The sequence below is a fragment of the Ornithorhynchus anatinus genome, chromosome 5, assembly GCF_004115215.2.
Source record: "Ornithorhynchus anatinus isolate Pmale09 chromosome 5, mOrnAna1.pri.v4, whole genome shotgun sequence".
Lineage (NCBI taxonomy): Eukaryota > Metazoa > Chordata > Mammalia > Monotremata > Ornithorhynchidae > Ornithorhynchus > Ornithorhynchus anatinus.
The window spans coordinates 72,854,103-72,876,574 of NC_041732.1; the positions used below are offsets into that span (position 1 = coordinate 72,854,103).

The 22,472-nt window shown below is 49.6% G+C and overlaps 2 protein-coding genes across 4 annotated transcripts in view; one reads left to right on the forward strand and one right to left on the reverse strand.

Moving 5' to 3' along the window:
• The window catches only part of KCNAB2 (potassium voltage-gated channel subfamily A regulatory beta subunit 2), a 157,240-nt gene extending 136,697 nt beyond the window's left edge, over positions 1-20,543 (reverse strand). The window contains exon 1 of one of the 2 annotated variants that reach the window (XM_029066330.2): positions 20,436-20,543. The gene's annotated coding sequence lies outside the window, so the exon portion shown is untranslated. The remainder of the gene's footprint in view (positions 1-20,435) is intronic. The other variant, XM_029066332.2, reaches the window with a different exon arrangement.
• Positions 20,544-20,787: 244 nt separating this feature from the next.
• NPHP4 (nephrocystin 4) overlaps positions 20,788-22,472 on the forward strand; it is a 169,772-nt gene continuing 168,087 nt past the window's right edge. For both annotated transcript variants that reach the window (XM_029066495.1, XM_039912090.1), the window contains exon 1: positions 20,788-20,891. The gene's annotated coding sequence lies outside the window, so the exon portion shown is untranslated. The remainder of the gene's footprint in view (positions 20,892-22,472) is intronic.

Consider the following 22,472-nt stretch of genomic DNA (forward strand, 5'->3'; position numbering starts at 1 on the left):
GTTGAGTTGATACACATTGGTGTGCTGGGAATTAATTGGGGAAGGCTTGTTGGAGAAGCTGGGAATTGAGAGCTCTGAACAAGGAAGAGCCATCTTTTCCTTTTATAGTTAAGCACTTACTATGTGTCAGGCACTGTACTAAGAGCTGGGATTGATCCAAGATCATCAGGTTGAACACGGTCCATTTTCCTCATGGGTCTCACAGTTTTAATTCCCATTTTACCCATGTGGTGACTGAGGTACAGAGAAGTTAAGGTCACACAGCAGCCAAGTGTCTTTTGATTTCCCAGGCCCATGGTCTTTCCACTAGGTCATGCTGCTTCCCTTCCAAGTGTCTTCTGACTTCCCAGGCCTATGATCTTTCCACTAGGCCAAGTTGTTTCCCTTCTTTCTTCTCTCTCTCTCTCACACACACACACACACACACATTCTTTCTCTCTTTCCCCTCTTCACTCTCTTCCTCTACCCTTGTTGCACGTTGCTCTTAGGGCTGAAAGTAAAACATGACTCATACTGCAACGGGAGGGTGGGCGTAGTGAGAGGGCAGGTAGAAGTCTCCTTTCATTGCTTGGTCATTTCCATGGCCCTGGGTACTGTGGGAGAGGAGAGGAGCGGGCATCAAAGCAAGACATTCAAAACCAAGGTGCCAGTGAGATTCTGGCTAGGCTAGCCCACAGTGAGGTGAGAACAAGGGGAATCTCCAGGTCCCCGAGCCGGGTCTGAGACCACTCTCATCGGCCTGAAGAGTGGGGGCAGCGGGAGGGTAGGGTAGGTCAGCCTTCTCCTGTCCCCACCGTGGAGCGGCCCCATGCCCCATGGCACAGGAGCAGACTGGGCTGTCCAAGGTCACTGGGCTGCCTGGCACACTGCAATGCAGGCCCCAGGCCGCAGACTCGGCGGGGGCCAAGTCTGCTCCTTGGCACGACGTGGCAGCTCAGCCCCCATGCTGCCCGCCAGGGACTCCCCAGTCCAAGGTGCTCGCCCTCAGAAAACCTCCCTGAAAAGACATCCGCTTGAAAACGATTTCCACCAGGATGGCACATTCTTTTACTGATACCGTTCCTGACCAACCTGCCTTCCTGGAACCCCTGCACTTATTGCATTGTCGAGCAGGCTGGGGTCTGCCCCTTAGTCCCCAGGAGGCAGGCATGGAACGCCCACACAGCCCTTCCAACAGACAACCATAAAGACAGGGGCTGGGCAGCCCTGCTGACCTCCCATATGAATGCCGGGAACTTGCTGGGGGCTACTTGAAGCTCTGAGCTCCCAGCACGAGTAAGTGACTGACGTCTCTTTCAGCAACCCATATTTGTGGCAGGTCTTGCAAGAAAATCCTGGGACAACTTAGAAGGTGATGAAAAGAGGGTTGAGCAATTGTTTTCCTGGTATTTGTTAAGGATTTACTATGTGCCAGGCACTCTACTAAGTGCTGGGGATACAGGAAAATCCAGTTGAACACAGTCCTTGTCCCACATGGGGCTCACACTTTTAATCCCCATTTTATAGATGCAAACTCGTGGAGGGTTGGGAACATGTCTACCAACACTACTCCATTACTCTCTCTCAAGCACATCAGATGCAGTAACATCTATGTTACTGCACACAGTATGTGCTCAATAAATTGATTGAGGGAACGGAGGCACCGAAAAGTGAAATGACTTGCCCAAGGTCACACAACGGACAAGTGGCAGAGTCGATATTAGAACCCAGGTCTTTCTGACTCCCAGGCCCAAGCTCTATCCATTAGGCCATGTTATCAGCTAAAAAAACAAGCAAACAGCAAATGGCTTTCTCAGTGACCCAGGTGGGAGGAGAATCTGATGGAACCTCTAGATCTCTGCACACAGTAAGCGCTCAATAAATACGACTGAATGAATGAATCTGGGCCTCACCTGGCAGAGCATGGGGTAGCCCTTGCCTGCAGACTCCTGGTAGGGAAGGAGCCTGTAGCCCCAGCCGTTGGCCTGAACTCCTGCGATCTCTCCCCTCTCCATAGGCGCCTTGCCTAACATATCATCATCAATGGAGAAGCAGCTTGGCCTAATGGAAAGAGCAAAGCTCTGGGAGTCAGAGGACCTGGATTTTAATCCTGGCTCTGCCATTCGTCTGCTCTGTAACCTAGGGCAAGTCACTTCACTTCTCTGTGCCTCAGTACCCTCACCTGGAAAATGGGGATTAATAATAATAATAATAATAATGATAATAGTGTTTGTTAAGCGCTTACTATATGCCAAGTACTGTTCTAAGAGCTGGGGCAGATACAAGGTAATAATCAGGTTGTCCCATGTGGGGCTCACAGTCTTAATCCCATTTTACAGAGGAGGTAATTCAGTCCCAGAGAAGTTAAGTGACTTGCTCAAAGTCACACAACTGATAAGTGGCGGAGCCGGGATTAGAACTGACAACCTCTGACTCTCAAGCCTCTGCTCTTTCTACTGAGCCATGCTGCTTCTGAAAGCGACAACCCTATTTCCCTGTATCTACCCCAGTGCTTAGAACAGTGTTTGGCACATAGTAAGAGCTTAAATACCACAAGTATTATTATAAACATTATTATTACTAACTATGGTATTTATTGAGCATTTACTATGTCTGGCACACAGTAAGCACTTAAATGCCACAAGTATTATTATAACTATTACTAACTATGGTATTTATTGAGCATTTACTTTGTGCGGAGTACTATACTAAGCACTTGGGAAAGTACAATTCAACAGAGTTCCCTCCCCACAACAAGCTTGCAGTCTACGGGGGAGATCAACATTAATATATATAATTTATAATACATAATTTATAGGTATATACATAGGCTCTGCAGTGCTGAGGGTGGGCCAAATATCAAATGTCCCAAGGTCACTGATCCAAGTTCATAGATGACACAGGAGGGAGAGGGAGTCAGGGAAAAGAGAGCTTACCCGGGGAAGGCCAGGTAAGTGAGGCAGCCCTCTGTGGGCTGCCTGGGCTCGGCAGCCTGGTGGGAAGGAAACCTCAGAGGATTCGACGCCACACAGTGCAGATCGCCTGGCAAAATGGTATGTGGCAGGATAAGGGTCGCCTGGATCGGTCCTCGTCCGAGTCGCCCTGCTTCCTTAGTGCCATCACTGCCCTGGTCTTGTCTCCTTTGAGTTAACAACTCAGAGTGGGGGTGGGGGGCAATTCCCCCTCTATTCCTTACCCCTCAAGATATGCAAAAGCCCCTCCATCAGTGTGAAGCTCAGGTTGCTTTTCTGCCCTCCCTCTACCTGCCCAAAATGGCCACATCCTGCTTATCTTTGCCTGTGGGTGGGAGCCTCCTTTAACTGGAACATATTATAATGACAGTGACATTTATTAAATGCTTACTCTATGACAGGCGCCCTTCTACGGGCTGGAACAGCTTCAAGGTAATCAGGTTGGACATAGTCCCTCTCTCACATGGAGGTCACAGTCTAAATAGGAGAGAGACAAGTGTTGAATCCCCATTTTAAAAGATGAGGAAACTGAGGCACAGTTAAGTGACTTCCCGAAGGTCACACAACAGGCAACGATGAAGCTAGGATTAAAACTCAGATCTTCTGAGTTCCAGGCCTATACTCTTCCCATTACGCCCTGTGGCTTCCCATGTCAGAAGGTTTTGCTTTTACTTGGCAATCATAAAAATTCAGAGGAATTGGGTGAGGACAGTGGATTAGCATCACACAACAACTTAATAACAATAATAATATTTGTTAATGGGACAAGATAATCAGGTCAGACACAGTCCCTGGGCAGGAGAAAAAGTACATAGTTTCCATTACACAGATGAGAAAACTGAAGCCCAAATGATTTGCCCAAGGTCACACAACAGGCAAGTGGTAGAGAGAGAGTGAAGGTTCAAGAGAGTGAGGAGGATCCATTCATTCATTCACTCAACAGTATTTATTGAGCGCTTACTATGTGCGGAACACTGTACTAAGTGCTTGGAATGTACATATCGGTAACAGATAGAGACAGTCCCTGCCCTTTGACGGGCTTACAGTCTAATCGGGGAGACGGACAGACTGAGAAGTGTTGACGTATTCCTGCCCTTAGGGTAGCTTTCAGAAGCCTAGAGAAGCAACATGGTGACAAGGTTTGAACATGGATGGGCCTGAGGGATAGAAGGTCATAGGTTCTAATCCTGGCTCTGCCACTTGTCTGCTGGGTTATCGTGGGCAAGACACTTCATTTCTCTAGGCCTCAGTTACCTCATCTTTAAAACAGGCATTGAGATTGTGAGCCCCACATGGGACAGAGACCTTGTCCAACCTTATTTGCTTGTATCCAGCCCAGTGCTTAGGACAATGCTTGGCACCTAGTAAGCGCTTAACAAAAACCTTATTATTAATAATAATAATAATTCAGGACCCCAGGCAGTTGCACCTTCTGTCCAGGCTTCATAACCCCCAGTAACAATCCTTTACTAAAAAACAAAGGCCCCAGAGAGCTCAAATCTGCAGAATACAGTGAAAGAGTGTCTTCCTAAACCAGTCTTTTCAAACTGCAAAGATGATGGTTTGGGGCCAAGGGATAGGGTTTGGGTGGGAGTAATGGAAGGGAGAAAGGGATTAGAACACCAAATTTTTGATGAAGTATGTATGGCCATGATCCGTGCGATGACCTTATTCTGCTAATGAAGTCTCCCAAAGAACACGTGGACTCATCAGATTTTCAGCATTTGCTTCTCGCTCTGCTAACCTCGGGGACCTCGGACATTTATTTCTGTGAAGAAGGACTTGCAAAGGTGAAGTCAATCATAATCCAGTATTTAATGGGTCGGCTTCAATGGCTCCCATCTATTTTTAGAATAAGAAGTCTTTTGAAGCCAAGTACTAAAAAAAAAAACCTTTTTTTTTTTTTTGCTACTATCAGAGGCAAGATCTGGTCCTCCCTTTAGCCTGGAACTCCCTCCTCTCAAAAAGTTACGGACCACCACCATGGTCTGAGAAGCAGTGGGGCCAGGTGGAAAGAATATTCATTCATTCATTCATTCATTCATTCAATAGCATTTATTGAGCGCTTACTATGCGCAGAGCACTGCACTAAGTGCTTGGAATGTACAAATCGGTAACAGATACAGTCCCTGCCCTTCGACGGACTTACAGTCTAATGGGCTGCGGAGTTAGGGTACCTGCTTGCTGTATGACCTCTGGAAAGCCCCTTAACTTCCCTGTGCCTCAGTTTCCTCAACTGTAAAAAAGGGAAAAAATCCTACTCCCTCCTACTTAGACTGTGATCTAGAGACTGTATCCAGCCTGCTAAACTTGTATCTACCACAGTACTTAGAAGAGTGCAAATACCATAAAACCCTCTCTCACCACTCTCTCCATCGTCAAAGTCTTTCTACAGTTTTGTTTCTTCCAGGAAGACTTCCCTGTCTAACCTCTCATCTCCCCAATTTATTCTCCCTCCCTTCTGCGCTTGGGTCTGTACCCCCATAAGCACCCCAACCCCTGGCCCCACAGCATTTATGAACATATCTTTAGCTTCCCCTACCTGTAATTTATTTTAATGTCTGTCTCCCCCTCTAGACTGTAAACTCTGTTAAGGGCAGTGATTGTGCCTACCAACTCTACAGTACAGTGTGGCTCAGTGGAAAGAGCACGGGCTTGGGAGTCAGAAGTCATGGGTTCTAATCCCGGCTCTGCCACTTGTCAGCTATGTGACTTTGGGCAAGTCACTTAACTTCCCTGTGCCTCAGTTACCTCATCTGTAATATGGGGATTGAGAATGTGAGCCCCACGTGGGATGACCTGATCACCTTGTATCCCCCCAGTGCTTAGAACAGTGCTTTGCACATAGTAAGCGCTTAACAAATAGCATTATAATTATTATTATTATTCTAAGTGCTTAGTATAGTGCTCTGCACACTGTAAGTACTCAATAAATATCATCGATTGATCGACTGACTGTCTCAGGTCCTGGCCTGGTCTAGTGATGTTTTATCTACTCTCCATGGTTTTTCCAATGTTAAGATGAAAGGCTAGGCTTAATCAATCAACAGCTAAGTGAGATCTCACTGTCTTTGTAGAAAATGGACTAGTCTGGTTGAGGCGTTGTGGGTGATCTCAATCCGTGAGTGGGGAGTGGCAGGGAAGAAGAAGACTTCAATTCTAAGGATAAGAAAGAGCTCAGGAGACCGAAAAGATCTGTTGTCTCTGCAAAGAATAACCAGATCCCATTAGTGATGTTCCAAAGGCTGAGGCGACTACTTTGTTCCTTGGACATTACCTTCCTGATCATGTGCTCAGTGGAAAGGCTTCGGAGTCAGAGGTCATGGGTTCGAATCCCAGCTCTGCCATTTAGCTGTGTGAATGTGGGCAAGTCACTTAACCTCTCTGTGCCTCAGTTACCTCATCTGTAAAATGGGGATGAAGACTGTGAGCCCCACGTGGGACAACCTGATTCCCTTGTGTCTACCCTGGCGCTTAGAACAGTGCTCTGCACATAGTAAGCGCTTAACAACCACCAACATTATTATTATTATTATTGTGTGCTGGGCTCTCAGGCGAGCAATCCAGCTCCCACTCAATTCAACCGCCCTTACCTCCAACTCTCAAGGCGGCTCTGGGTGCATGTCACTGCCTTACTGACGTCCGCCTGGGGCCTACTGCCTCTCCAGCGCAGCTCTTGGGGCTCTGCTCCCAGCATGTCCTGGGCACTGTGGGCCACCCATGTGGAATTAACCCCTGCTAATTGTGCCTCGGACCTCCACGTGACTTCTCTGGATACCTGTCACCCCACTCTGCCCATCGTGGCTAGTGGGGCCCTCGGCGTTACCCCTCCACTGGACTGCTAAGCTGCCTCCCCGGGATCCCGCACTGGCTCTCCTCCACGTCACTGAGCAACCTCCACCCCGACCCGCCTTTCACGACCCTGGTGGGTCAGAGGACAGCAGCCGCAGCCCGGTGCTGCCTCCACAAAATCGGGAAGACTGTGGTGGCTACTGCTGTAGCAGTTGCTGTGGCCGTCAGAGTGACTGTGGATTCTGAGCCACAAGGAGCCTGAAATTCTACTCCTCTAGTCCCAGCACCCTGCTGATCTTTGTCTTAGTGTTTTGTCTGTCACCAGCCTCCTCTCCCGCTTTTTATTTTTAGATTGTGAGCCCCCCAAGGGACAAGGATGGTGAATAATTCCTACCTGTGTGTTTTTTCCAAGGGCCTAATATAGTGCTCTGCGCACGGTAAGAGCTTCATAAATATTACTCCTCCGAGAACTACTCCTAGTCAGTTTTGCTTAAGTACCTGTGTGCACTACACAGTTTAGCCACAACATGATTGAAGAATTGGGGAATGTTCTTTCCACAACATGAGTCTCTTCTGGTCTGACATGACCCACAAGTTAGCACAAGTAGATTAGGTGTAGGAAAAGTGGTGGTGTGCATGCCAGGGGTGATAGTCAAAGCAGTGTGGCTTAATGGAAAGAGCCCAAGCTTGGGAGTCAGAACCTGGGTTCTAGTCCCGGCTCCACCACTTGTCTGCTGTGTGGCCTTGGGCAAGCCACTTAACTTCTCTGTGCCTCAGTTACCTCATCTGTAAAATGTGGATTAAGACTTTGAGTCCCAAGTGGGACAACCTGATTACCTCTTATCTACCCCAGCGCTTAGAATAGTGCTTGGCACATAGTGTTTAACAAATACCATAATTATTATTATTATTATTATGCTGCTCGGCTTCCCAACTCCTGCCTCATTCTTACCAATTTGAACATTATTTTGTGTTTGTGCACAGTAAAGTAGCAATGGCTCTCTCCTACTTAACCTGTGAGCGCCATGTGGGAAAAGGACTGTCCAACCTAATTAATTTGTATCTAACCCAGCGCTTAGAAGAGTGTTTGAGTACAGTTAGAACTTAACAAAGACTATAAAAAAGTGTATAAAATGTTCTGTTAGTGGTGGTCATAGAAATAATATAAGAATTTGCATTAATATGTCAGTCATAGTGGGATCTTTATAATGGTAATTAAAAAAATTATGGCATTCATTTAGTGCTTACTCTGGGTACATATAAGCTTATCAGATAGGAGACAGTCCCTATCCCACATGGGGCTTATAAAATATCTTATCCCCCTTTTACAATGAGAAAATTGGGGTCCAGACAAGTTAAATGACTTACCCAAGGTTATATTGCTGGCCAGGGGCAGAGTTAAGCCTGTAACCAAGGTCTCCTGGCCCCCAAACTTATGATCTGTCCACTAGGCCACGCTACCTTGAATGATATCTTCAAGTAGCAGTAGTAGAATTTAATAAGTGCTTACTGTGTGCAGAGCACGGTGCTAAAGAATATGAAGTAAGAATACACAGGTGGGAATTCAAGCCATGAATTCCTATTCATTCCCGGGAAGTCAGTGGCTACAATAACTCGATTTTCCCAGAACAGGTACCTCTTCTCAAACATGATCACTGCCTTTTAGCAGAAATAACTGTAGATTCAAGATTCAGTATCTTTCAGGCCTATAAAAATTGGTTATTTCCAAGGAAGATGCACCTAGTGGCAGAAAGCACAGTGGCTTCAAGATATTGTGCCTCAGTGGATCACTGGTTTCCATTTGGAATTTTTATTTGTCTATGCCAGAATTTATTTAGGATCTGGGCCTGTGGGCTTGTTCTTATCTGTACAGCTCTGGTACCATATTGGGAAGGAGAGGGGAGGGGAACTATGGTAGCCGAAAGTCACCCATTCCAACAATCAATCACTGATATTTTTTGAGTGCTTCCTGAGTGCAAAGCACAGTACTAGACATTTGGGAGACTACAACAGAGCTGGTAGGTGTGTTTCTGGCCCACTAGGAGGGGCCCTGATGCTTTTCTCTGTATGAGATTAACTCCTGCTGGATTCTGGCAGGAGGTATCCCCACCTATGGTATCTTTTTTTTTCTAATGGTATTAGTTACGCGCTTACTATGTGCCAGGCTCTAGGCGCTGCGGTAGATACAAGCTCATCAGTTTGGACACAGTCCCTGTCCCATATGGGACTCACAGTCTTAATCCCCATTTTACAGATGAAGTAACTAAGGCTCAGAGAAATTAAATAACTTGCCCAAGGTCACACAGCAGACAAGTGCTTTATTTTTATTTATTTATAGTATTTATTGAGCGCTTACTATGTGCAGAGCACTGTACTAAGCGCTTGGAATGAACAAGTCGGCAACAGATAGAGACAGTCCCTGCCGTCTGATGGGCTTACGGTCTAATCGGGGGAGACGGACAGACGAGAACGATGGCAATAAATAGAGTCGAAGGGAAGAACATCTTGTAAAAACAATGGCAACTAAATAGAATCAAGGCAATGTACAATTCATTAACAAAATAAATAGGGTAATGGAAATATATACAGTTGAGTGGACGAGTACAGTGCTGTGGGGATGGGAAGGGAGAGGTGGAGGAGCAGAGGGAAAAGGGGGAAAAGAGGGAAAAGAGGGTTTAGCTGCGGAGAGGTGAAGGGGGGGTGGTAGAGGGAGTAGAGGGAGAAGAGGAGCTCAGTCTGGGAAGGCCTCTTGGAGGAGGTGAGTTTTAAGTAGGGTTTTGAAGAGGGGAAGAGAATCAGTTTAGCGGAGGTGAGGAGGAAGGGCGTTCCGGGACCGCGGGAGGACGCGGCCCGGGGGTCGACGGCGGGATAGGCGAGACCGAGGGACGGTGAGGAGGTGGGCGGCAGAGGAGCGGAGCGTGCGGGGTGGGCGGTAGAAAGAGAGAAGGGAGGAGAGGTAGGAAGGGGCGAGGTGATGGAGAGCCTTGAAGCCTAAAGTGAGGAGTTTTTGTTTGGAGCGGAGGTTGATAGGCAACCACTGGAGTTGTTTAAGAAGGGGAGTGACACGCCCAGATCGTTTCTGCAGGAAGATGAGCCGGGCAGCGGAGTGAAGAATAGACCGGAGCGGGGCGAGAGAGGAGGAAGGGAGGTCAGAGAGAAGGCTGACACAGTAGTCTAGCCGGGATATAACGAGAGCCCGTAGCAGTAAGGTAGCTGTCTGGGTGGAGAGGAAAGGGCGGATCTTGGCGATATCATAAAGGTGAAACCGGCAGGTCTCGGTAACGGATAGGATATGTGGGATGAACGAGAGAGACGAGTCAAGGATGACACCGAGATTGCAGGCCCGAGAGACGGGAAGGATGGTCGTGCCATCCACGGTGATAGAGAAGTCTGGGAGAGGACCGGGTTTGGGAAGGAAGGGAGGGAAGCTCAGTCTTGCTCATGTTGAGTTTTAGGTGGCGGGCCGACATCCAAGCCGGGATTAGAACCCAGGTCCTTCTGACTCCCAGGTCCGTGATCTATCCATTAGGCCACACAGTTTTCTTCCAACTTCCTCCCCACCAGCTGGAAATGAAAATGCCCAGATTTTGTCTGTAGGTGGGGTGAGTCAGGATTCAGGACTGGCAAAGGGCCCCAGGCATGGAGTTGCCACCACCACTTTTTTTTTAAAGGGTTTTTGTTAAGTGTTTACAATGTGCCAAGCACTGTACTAAGCGCTGGGGTAGATACAAGATATTCAGGTTGGACACGGTCCATGTCCCACATGGGGCTCACAGTTTTAATCCTCAAGAGGTAACTGAGGCACAGAGAAGTGAAGTGACTTGCCCAAAGTCACACAGGAGACAAGCAGCAGAGCCAGGATTAGAACCCAATTCCTTCTGTCACCCAGGCCTGGGCTCTACCACTAGGTCAGGCTGCTTCATCCCCCAGTGGCTCTGAGAGGTTGTTGCCTCTTCAGAAATTCCTACGCCTCGTTACCTCCAGCAGTTGATCCCACAGGCAGGGTCCACCAGAGAAGGGCCCTGGAACTACCATGTGTCTTTTAACAGCCTTTCCTTTCCCTCCTAGCTTTTCTTTCTTATCACCCATCATGGACTTCTGGTCCATAGGTTTATCTAAACCCTTCTTGCATCTGTTGATCCTTTCTGCCTTCTCAACTTTCTATGGTAGCAAGACCCCTCTAGACTGTAAGCTCGCTGTGGGCAGGGAACACGTCTACCAACTATTATACTGTATTCTCCCAATCGCTTAACATAGTGCTCTGCTGACAGTAAGTATTCAGGAAATACGATTGATTATAGTAATGAGTTCCCCACGTTCACTACATCCTGGGCATGAAAGTGTTTCTCTTTGCCTTGAACCAACCACACTAGTGCTGAGGCAAAGTTGCATCTTTTTAAGTTAACCCCCTCTACCGTCTTTGTGGGGTTCAGTTCCCCTGCTCCTTCGGGCTGTGGGACACAGTTTTGGGGCAACAATTAGCTTAACAATTATTAAGCGATCAATTTCTACAAGCCAGCTATTAAAAGAGTTCACTTCAATCTGATCATAAACCTCACAATGTCTCTCGCACACCGTCCACATCACCATGTTCTTTACGGGCGGGGAACTTTAAGGGTATCAATCAAGATTATCTTTAAAGTCTCCAGACGCCATTTGATTTTCAAACTCTCTTGTGGCCTTTTAAAGGGACCCAAGGCCTCAGTTATCTGGGGCTCACCTGAACGGGCTTCTGTGTTATGAGCTGTGATCACATTTTTTATTCTATTTATGTTCTCATCCCTGATTACAGATGAGACAGAATGTGTCGAGACACGGTACCCTGAATGGCCCGCCGATGGGAGAGAGCTCTGTTGGAGAGGAAAGGCAAAGAAATGTTCAGTGGCTGGGCCTCAGTCCCTCCCCAGTCTGCAGAACTAAAAATACTTCCCTTTTAACTGAAAGGGGAAAGATGATACCCCTGGAGGGGGCCCAAACCAGTGTGAGCAAGGGAATGGGAATAGGGTGAAGGTGAAAGAAAAGAGTGAGCAGACAAAGCTTCTGGAAAATTCCTCAGGAAGAGGGATCTCTCCCCACTCCAGTCCGTACTTCACTCTGATGCCCGGATCATCTTTCTACAAAAACTTTCAGGACCTGTCACCCCCCTCCTCAAAAACCTCCAGTGGTTGCCTATCCACCTCCACATCAAACAAAAACCCCTCACCATTGGTTTTAAAGCAATCCATCACCTCGCTTCTTTCCTTCTGTAACCCAGCCGGCACACTTCGCTCTTCTGGTGCTAAACTTCTCACTGTGCCTCGATCTTGCCTGTCTCGCCACTCAACCCTGGCCCATGTCCTGCCTCTGGCTTGGAACACCCCCACCTCCTCAATCTGAAAATTACTCTCTCCCCCAAAAAGACTTATTGAAGGAATAGATGCTTCAAGAAGCCTTCCCAGACTAAGCCCCGTTTTTCCTCATCTCCCATGCCCTTCTGCATCACTCTGACTTGCTCCCCTTTCCCTTCGCTCCACTCCCAACCCCACAGCACTTATGTATATATCTGTAATTTTATCTGTATTGACGTCTGTCTCCCCCCCACAGACTGTGAGCTCGATGTGGGCAGGGATTGTCACTATTTATTGTATTGCACCTTCCCAAGCGCTTAGTATAGTGCTCGGCACACAGTAAGCGCTTAATAAATATGCCTGAATGAATGATTCCTTCACCCTGGGGAAGTAGCGACGGTTGCCAGGGCTTGACGACCAGCGCTATTGGATTGTAAAGCGTTTTTATTCAGTAAAATTGTCGGGGGCCATCTAATACTCTGCCTTCTCTATTTTATTAAAAAACTTACTTCCCTGGGAGATTTAGGATGTCCAGCTGTCCAGCAGGAACTTGGGGAGAATCTAAAAATGCTTATAAATCTCAGGAGATAGTGATCTTTTTAATTCAAAATGGACTAAGAGAGAAAAGAAAGCAAGATGCCCACGAGGTCTTTGAAGTTTCCAGAGGATTCTCTGATACTGAGACGGAGATGAACGTGTTTGACAGCTCCCTTGAGCATGGGGATCTGGGCAAACAGAGCTCTGATTTCCCATTCTGAAGTTTTGATCGGGAGCCTTAACCTTTTGAGCATTGTTTTGGTTTCGGCAGCACGCGGGGATCGAGGTTTGAGGGGCTGAATCACCGCCGAACGGCAGAGGCGGCTGCCAAGTCCTCTGTGAGAGCGACCCGAAATAGATAATGCATTCATCGTGCTGTGAGGTGGGGAGGAAGTGGGGAGCACTCCAGTTTGTGGTGTTGCAGTAGGGTCAACTAGGGAGCAAAAACCTGTTAGGGATGCCCAGAGGGGTACACGGTCAGAGGTTAAGAGGAGTGTGTTTCTCATGATTTTCAGTGGAGTTTTTTCCCCCTTCAGGTCTTCAAGTCAAGAGCCTCCTCCATCGCTTCTTTCCACCCGGCATTGATCTACCCCTGTACGTTGGCCAGGTGATAGATACAGACTAAAAATATTTCAAGGTCTTATTTGTCCAGACATCCTAGGCCTCAAATACCCTTTCGTTTGGAATATCTGGATCATTAAGGATCTGAATTATCCAACTCATTTACTTGAATAGAAACAGCTGACCTGGCCTGACTTGGGCCTTCTTCCTTGCGGGTAACTGAGGCATTCTGATAATTAATCAATCAATCAGTGGTATTTATTGAATGATTATTCTGTGCAGAGCACTGTCCCAATGCTGCTGAGCACTGTGCTAAGTGCTTGGGAGAGTACAACAGAATCAGCAGACACATTCCCTGCCCATACAGTGATCTAATAAAGTCATTCTAATGGTGTGAATGGACAATCTCGTTACCGACCATTACCTTAGAGATACTAAAGAGTTAATCTAGCTTCCAGCACCTCTGTGCTCCCTGGGAATATCTAGTTCAAACCTGCTTTGGAAGTCACTACCTGATCCAAGGGATGACGGGTTTGATTGGAAGGGACCGTTCATTCCCTCCTTCCTCCTCTTTTTATCAACCTGGCCTCAGAAGATGGAGCAAGGTGGTAATAGGCGAAAAGATTTTCTGGTGTGGGCTACAACACCTTGGTCGCAGGGAGGCCAACTTGCAAAGATGTTTCTTGGCACCTTGGTTTTTGTCACAGAGAACAGAGATTTCACCGCCACCTCATTATGCCCTTGTTATTTTTTAAACAACTTGGGGGGAAGGCTACGAGGGCAAGGAATGGGCTTACCGGCTCTGTTGTACTGTATTCCCCCAAGCATTTAGTACAGTGCTCTGCACATAGTACGTGCTCAATAAATGTCATTGATTGAATGCCGGCGTGCCACCTTCAGGAATGGTCTCACTGAAGCAGGCGGGCCCTCGTGGGGGAGGCTGCGGTTCAGGGAAAGCAGCAAGAACAAACCGAACGAGAGGCAGAGAGACAGGACTCGAGGCTCCTGGGCTGACGCAAGAGTGTCTTTCAACAGTTCTGGATGCACTGGAGAAAGGATCTGTTTCCTGAGATCCCGCTCGCTCCAGCAGAGGATTCGAATTCGAAACCTGGACCTGTTGACTTCAATGAAAGATCATGCTGTCCCGCAGGGCTATCGGGTTGCAGTGTAGAGATGGAGCAAAATGGCTTAAAGGGATGGGAGAGCAGTTGGCCAAAAATAAAGGGGGTAGGGGAGGAAAGAGGACTGACCAGGCTCATTCCTAATTCTGACAAGATGAAACGGGATGAGATGACTCAGACCCCCGTTCACTACCAACCTTCATGGACAAGAGAGATAACATCAAACATCTTGTCAAAAGCCTCCAGACCTCACACTGTGCCTCTGGGTTGTCTCGCCAGAGAGGGAAAGGAGGCTAAAACGATCTCCAGCTGATTCAGAAAAGCATTTCATGTTATGTTTCTGGATATTCTTCTAATCATTTGTGTTTAGAAGTTGACGGTCCCAAGAGAACAAAGCTATTATGGTGTCAGAACAGAAAAGCAGCATGGTCTAGAGGAAAGAGCCCAGGCCTGGGAGTCAGAGGACCTGGGTTATAGTCCCCACTGACCTGCAGTGTGACCTTGGGCAAGTCAATCAATCAATCAATCAATCATATTTACTGAGTGCTTACTGTGTGCAGAGAACTGCACTAAGGGCTTGGGAGAGGACAATATAACAGAGTTAATCAATCTGTCATATTTCCCGAGAACTTACTGGGTGTAGAGCACTGTACTAAGAAGCACTTGGAGAGTACAATAGAACAGAGTTGGTGGACATGATCCCTGGCCACAACGAGCTTATAGTCTAGAGGACTTAACTTCTCTTTGTCTCAGTTTCCTCATCTGTAAAATGGGAATTCAATAGCTGTTCTCCCTCCTCCCTACTGAGACTGTGAGCCCCATTTGGGACCGGGACTTTGTTCAAACTGATTATCTTGTGTCCACCCCAGCGTGTAGTACAGTCTGTACAGCACTCAATCACCTTGCCCCCTCCTACCTCACCTCACTACTCTCCTACTACAACCCAGCCTGCACACTTCACTCCTCCAGTGCTAACCTTCTCACTGTACCTCGATCTCGTCTATCTTTCCGCTAACCTCTCGCCCACGTCCTGCCTCTAGCTTGGCACGCCCTCCCTCCTCATATCTGACAATTTCTCTCCCCTGCTTCAAAACCTTACTGAAGGCACATCTCCTCCAAGAGGCCTTCCCTTACTAAGCCCTTTCTTCCTTTTCTTCAACTTCCTCTGCGTCTCTCTGACTTCCTCCCTTTATTCACCCCACTGCCCAACTCAGTCCCACTGCTATATACAGGTACATATCTGTAATTTATATTAATGTCTGTCTGCCCCTCTAGACTGAAAGCTTGTTTTGGGCAGGGAATATATCTGTTATATCGTTAATAATAATAATGTTGGTATTTGTTAAGCCCTTACTATGTGCAGAGCACTGTTCTAAGCGCTGGGGTAGACACAGGGGAATCAGGATGTCCCATGTGGGGCTCACAGTCTTAATCCCCATTTTACAGATGAGGTAACTGAGGCACAGAGAAGTTAAGTGACTTGCCCACAGTCACACAGCTGACAAGTGGCAGAGCTGGGATTTGAACTCATGACCTCTGACTCCAAAGCCCATGCTCTTTCCACTGAGCCACGCTGCCCAACCGCTCAGTACAGTGCTCTGCACACAGTAAGCATTCAATAAATACGACTGACTGTTGAGTACATAGTAGGGTACCATACTTATTATTATTAGTAGTAATAATTTTATTTATGAAGTACTTACTGTATGCATAGCACTGTACTTGGCTCTGGGAGAGAAATCACAGTTGGCATTAGACAGGATCCCTGTCCCTCAGGGGACTTATTATTCACAGTAGCAGGTGATTCCTTCAACCCAGTATTCTATCCCTGCTAGTGACAATGGAAGCTTGGAGTGAACGCTGGGACAGTTACCCTCCTGGACTCCCCGACCCCTGAGCTGACAGACGTGTCTAACATTCCTAACATAGTCGTCCACCTTCTTAACTGCTGCAAGACTTTATCCAAAACCCTCTTAAAACCAGCTGACGTTTTCAGTCTGCGCCGCTTCCCATGGGGATGGAGTTCATAAGCTTACCAGCCACCATGTAGACATGAGTTTCTTCCTGTTTGTTTGCTCTCGCTACCTCCCTCACACTATAGTGGGAGCCCCCTTGTCCCGCTGCGGGATTTGGAGACTGACCCCCAACAACATCTATCCTGTCTAAACCCTCTGGGATTCGGTCGACGTCAACAGAAATTCTCCCTAAGGTTGCGCTACCCCTGTGATGTTTCTGCGCTCCAAAGCATCACGGCTCCCCCCACAAAGTACGGCACCCTGAATAATAATAACTGTGGTATTCATTAAGTGTTTACCAGGCAACAAACACGGTGCTAAGCACTGGGGTAGATACAAGATAACCAGATCGGACCTAGTCCCGATCCCGCGCAGCGTTGCCAGTCTTAGAGGTAAGGAGAGCTGGCACCAATCCCCATTTTACAGATGAAGAAATTGAGGCACAAAGAGGAAAAATGACTTTCTGAAGTTCACGTGGGAGGTTCACGACAGAGCTGATACTAGAACATCAGATCGTGGTCTTTCCACTGGGCCACGGTGTCTCTAAGTCAGCGCAAGTGAGTTAAGAAGACTTCCCTCTAAAGAAGGCATTTGCTACCATCCTCCCCACCACCAAACACTTTCAGATGCTAGTTGCCAACTAGATAGGGGTGACTTCCCTCCATCAAACAACAGTGGTATTTACTGAGCACCCAACTGGGAAGCACTGGACTTGGGAAAGTGCGATAACTTTTTGAGCTTGATCCCCAGGCCTCTGATTAAGCCTGAGAGTTTCCAATCAGGCCTGAAAAGGCAGCAGTTGCGGCTCTCTGACCTAACAGCCCTTTGAAGCCCAAATCTCCCAATCTCCAAACCCCTTACAATACCCACCCCCTTTCTGCTCCCATACTAAAAAGTTAGCACCTTCGTTTCCCATGTGGTCAAGATGCTGGTTCCCCTACCCTGTCTACAACTTAGGGCTGTGTTCATTCATCACATCCGAGACTGGCAATGCCAGATTTATTGTTCCCCCAGCAAATTTCCTCCCGTAGTTTTGCCCATCATTCTTCAGAACGGACCCTTTGGCAGGAGGGAGCTTTGCACTGTATGGATAGTGGGGAGGTGGAGGTGTCTTTCTGCCACAGAGCACCCTGAGATATGTTTGGCCCTGTCTAATAATAAGGGGTCTAGGAGAGAAACGGTCAGAAGTAAACTGGAAGTTGCTATGCATTCAAAGGACTCAAGAAATGTTTGTGGCCCAAATGCTACGCTGAAATCAATCCGTCGTGTTTCTTGCGCGCTTACTGTGTGTGCAGAGCACTGTACTAAGCACTTGGGAGGGTATAACAGAGTCGGTAGTCTCCACCCACACTGAGCTTACATTTTAGAGAGAAGGCGGGAAAGAGCTGGCTATCGTCAATCGATAAGAAAGCCTTGTTGTTGCTTACAAAGCGGAGTAAGCCAAAGACACAAAACCATTTCCTACAGTCCTCAGGGATAGGAACCACCCAATGCCAAAGTCTCAAGGGATGCCTTCTCTCCACAGGATTGTGAAGAAACTTTCTAACTTAAAAACAGCAACAAAATCACCAGATTTTGGACATCCTGTTTGAGATACACTAGGTTCTCCCCCTTGGTGTCAACCTGGTAAAAACTGGGACCCCAGAGCTGATACTGATGAGATTTTTTTAGTGTCTAAAAGAAGTCAATGCCAACAGGGCAGCATTTGGGCTTTGAAGTGATTCCTTGCGGGGCTGGACCAAAGCAGGAGAGCCAGAAAGGGAAAGAAACGATGAACAAAGTGAACCTTGCCAGGTGCCTTTCATCACCCCACCCCAACATTGCGCACGACCATCACGCAGTAAGACAGCAATGACAAAACGTCAAGGAAATTTCTAAAAATGTTCTCTCAGAGGAGATATCACTGTGGTGTATGGTGTGTGTGTGTGTGTGTGTGTGTGTGTGTGAGAGAGAGTGTGAGAGAGAGAGAGAGAGAGGGAGAAAGAGAAAAAGAGAGAGAGAGAGAGGAGGCTGGGGGGAAACGACCATGCATAGACTTAGTTCTCACACTATGATACTTTGCATGGCAAATCACCAAACCCCACAGTCCGGTGGCCAGACGGAGTCAACAGAACGCATCTGCTGCAATTTAGTTTCATTTCTCTTGGAACCTCGATGGAGAGCCCTTTATTGGAACCTTATTAATTTGGTATCGGAAAGGAACAAATTCACCCCGGGGGGCGGAAAAGGAACAGGGAGGGAGAGAAGTCTCGAAACAACAGAAAGGAGGACAGCTGTGGTCTGAACTCACTGTTCGCCTCTCCTGATGTATTAATTTTCATAAGTACTAATAGCCCATTTCCCTAAGAGCTATTACTTTATGCCATCTTCCTTTGGATCCCTTTCAACAAAAAGGCAGAAAAGCCAGGGGATGGGAGAGGAGGAATGGGGCTGGGCCCGCTCGTTCCCTGACAGGACTCCAGCCAGGCTCTCCCTGCTGCTGAATCAACTCCATCATTCTGAAATCGGGGCCCACATTCCACCTCCAGCTCCCAGCTCCTGTTGACTCTGAGCACTGGAGTTACCGACCCTAAAAATGCTGAATCACAAAGCTGAGGTTGAGACAGGAGAGGACCAGAGAGACCTCGGTCGAACTTAAGGAGCTTCGCTGCTCCTCGGCTCCTCGGTTACCCACTCCGGGGCAGGGGCCGGGGGAAAAGGAGGAGGGCGTGGGGTCCTTGGGAGGCTGTTGGGGAGAAGCGGGGTGATGTGCCGCAGAGGCATGCATGCTAAACCCGGCAACCAGCGGCAGGAAGTGGTGCAACGACCGGGCTGCGAGCATCCTGCAGGAGCTGCAGAATGGAAGGGAGGGGGCGGAGGTCCGGGGAGGGCGCGGGGGAAGCCGAAGCGCAGGATGGGAGGGAAGCGGGGACACGGGCTTCTAGGAAAAGACAGCTAAGGGGTAGCCCCGAGAAGGTCATGGGGAGGCACTCCTGGTTAGGGAGGCCAGAAGATGGGTAGCTGCCTGAGGGAATCCATCAGTTCCCTTTATTGAGCATGTTCTGTGGGCACGGCACCGTACTGAGCGCTTGGGAGAATACGAGATGGAGAAGAGGACAAGAGGGAGAGGGAAGGATGAAGGATTGGGAGAGACAGGAGAAGGGGGGAAGGATGGAGGATGGGGAGGGAGGATGGAGGATGGGGAGGGAGGCTGGAGGATGGGGAGGGAGGCTGGAGGATGGGGAGGTAGGATGGAGGATGGGGAGGGAGGATGGAGGATGGAGGATGGGGAGGTAGGATGGAGCATGGGGAGGTAGGATGGAGCATGGGGAGGTAGGATGGAGGATGGGAAGGGAGGATGGAGGATGGGGAGGGAGAATGGAGCATGGGGTGGTAGGATGGAGGATGGGAAGGGAGGATGGAGCATGGGGAGGTAGGATGGAGGATGGGAAGGGAGGATAGGGCATGGGGAGGACGGTAGATGGGGAGGGAGGACGGTGGATGGGGAGGGAGGATGGAGGATGGGAAGGTAGGATGGAGCATAGGGAGGCGGAATGGAGCAAGGGGAGGTAGGCTGGGGCACGGGGAGGAAGGCTGAGGATGGGGAGGTAGGCTGGAGGATGGGGAGGTAGGCTGGAGCACGAGAAGGTAGGCTGGAGCACGGGAAGGTAGGCTGGAGCACGGGAAGGTAGGCTGGAGCTCGGGGAGGTAGGATGGAGGATGGGGAGGTAGGATGGAGGATGGGGAGGGAGGATGGAGGATGGGGAGGGAGGATGGAGCATGGGGAGGTAGGATGGAGCATGGAGAGGTAGGATGGAGCATGGGAAGGTAGGATGGAGCATGGAGAGGTAGGATGGAGAACGGGAAGGTAGGACGCAGCAGGAGAAGGGAGATAGGAGAGGAAGGAAGAGAGGAGAGACTGGGTAGTAGGGAGGCCGAGAAGGAGGAAGGCTGGGAGGGGAGGCAGAGAGCGTGTGCAAGGGAGTTGCATCTGAGGGCGGAGAGGCGCAGGGCCGGGGAAGCGACGGAGGGCAGGGCTGTGATGGGAGGTGCGGGAGGGGCAGCGGGGCAGTGTCCCGGAGCCCGAGCGGGGCTGGGGGTGCGGGGGAGGAGTGGCGGCTCCCGCTCCGCGCTCCGCGGTCCGGGCCTCACCTGCGCTGGCCGGGGGGCTCCGGCTCCAGCTCCGGGCTCCGGGCTCCGGCTCTTGGTCCCCGCCCTCCCCGCCGGCTTCAGCGCCTCCGACTCCCGCTCGCCCGCGCAGGTTCCGCCGGCGGCATCTTCCACCTCGTGGGACCCCCCGGGCCCCGCCCACGCCCGCCTCCCATTGGCTCTCGGCCCCGCTCCTCACTCTGCCATTGGCCGCAGCCCGGCCCGGCGGGCAAATCAGCGCGGGCCCGCCTCGGGCGCCCATTGGGCCGGCGCTGCCGGGAGGGCGGGCGGCGGGGGCTCCGATTGGCTGATCCGGGACGCGGCCCCGAGGAGGAGAGGAGGCGGGAGTTCCCTCCTGGGTCCGCTCCCTCCTTCCTCCCCGGGCAGCGGAGGCGAAGACGGCGGCCTTGTTCCTCCCCGGCTCTCCGAGGCCAAGTTCCCGGACATCACGCGGTGCAGGTGGGCTCCCGTCACGGTCCACCGTTCCCGCCTTAGCGCGGAGGGGGGGGGGGGAGAAACTTTCCGGGCGGGGCCGCCCGTTCCCTAGGTGACCGTCGCCTCGGTAACCCGAAGCGAGCGGTGGGCGAAACCATTTAGGCCGCGGGGGGGATCCGGGTGAAGGGGGCGGGTCTGGTGAGAGGGTCTTTTCGGGGCGGGGGGGGTCCCCGGCTGGTGGGAGAAATAGAGGCACGGGGTTTTTTCCACGGGGCTTCACAGTGGGGGGGGGTGGAGCGAGGCAGCCGATGCGCTTTTTTAGGGGAAGGAGGGACGTGTCCCCCTCTCCCAGGATGGGGAGTTGGTTTCGTCCGCAGGGTTGGCGTCGCCGCCAAGTGAGCTTTCCCAGGACGGGCCCTGCGGCTCGTCTAGGCACACACACGCAATAATAATAATGATACTAATAATGTGGGTATTTGTTAAGCACTTACTCTGTGCAGAGCACTGTTCTAAGCGCTGGGGTAATAATAATACTAATGTTGGTATTTGTTAAGCGCTTACTGTGTGCAGAGCACTGTTCTAAGCGCTGGGGTAATAATGTTGGTATTTGTTAAGCGCTTACTAATGATGTTGGTATTTGTTAATCGCTTCCTATGTGCAGAGCACTCTTCTAAGCGCTGGAGTAGATACAGGATAATCAGGTTGTCCCACGTGGGGCTCGCAGTCTTCATCCCCATTTTACAGATGAGGGAACCGAGGCCCAGAGAAGTGAAGTGACTTGCCCAAAGACACACAGCTGACAAGCGGCGGAGCTGGGATTTGAACCCATGACCTCTGAGTCCCCACCCCGGGCTCCTTCCACTGAGCCACGCTGCTTCTCTATGTGCAGAGCACTGTTCTAAGCGCTGGGGTAATAATAATGTTGGTATGTGTTAAGCGCTTACTATGTGCACAGCACTGTTCTAAGCACTGGGGTAATAATAATAATGTTGGTATGTGTTAAGTGCTTACTATGTGCAGAGCACTGGTCTAAGCGCTGCGGTAACAATAATGATATCGGTATTTGTTAAGCGCTTACTATGTGCAGAGCACTGTTCTAAGCGCTAGGGTAATAATGTTGGTATTTGTTAAGCACTTACTATGTGCAGAGCACTGTTCTAAGCGCTGGGGTAGCAGGGTAATTGGGCTGTCCCACAGTCTTCATCCCCATTTTACAGATGAGGGAACTGAGGCCCAGAGAAGTTAAGTGACTTGCCCAAAGGCACACAGCTGACAAGCGGCGGAGCTGGGATTTGAACCCATGACCTCTGAGTGCCAAGCCCGGGCTTTTTCCACTGAGCCACGCACAGGGTAATCAGGTTGTCCCACGTCAGGCTCACAGTTAATCCCCATTTTAATAATAATGTTGGTATTTGTTAAGTTCTTACTATGTGCCAAGCACTGTTCTAAACGCTGGGGTAGATGCAGGGTAATCAGGTTGTCCCACGTCAGGCTCACAGTTAATCTCCATTTTACAGATGAGGTAACTGAGGCCCAGAGAATAATAATAATGTTGGAATTTGTTAAGCGCTTACTATGTGCAGAGCACTGTTCTAAGCGTTGGGG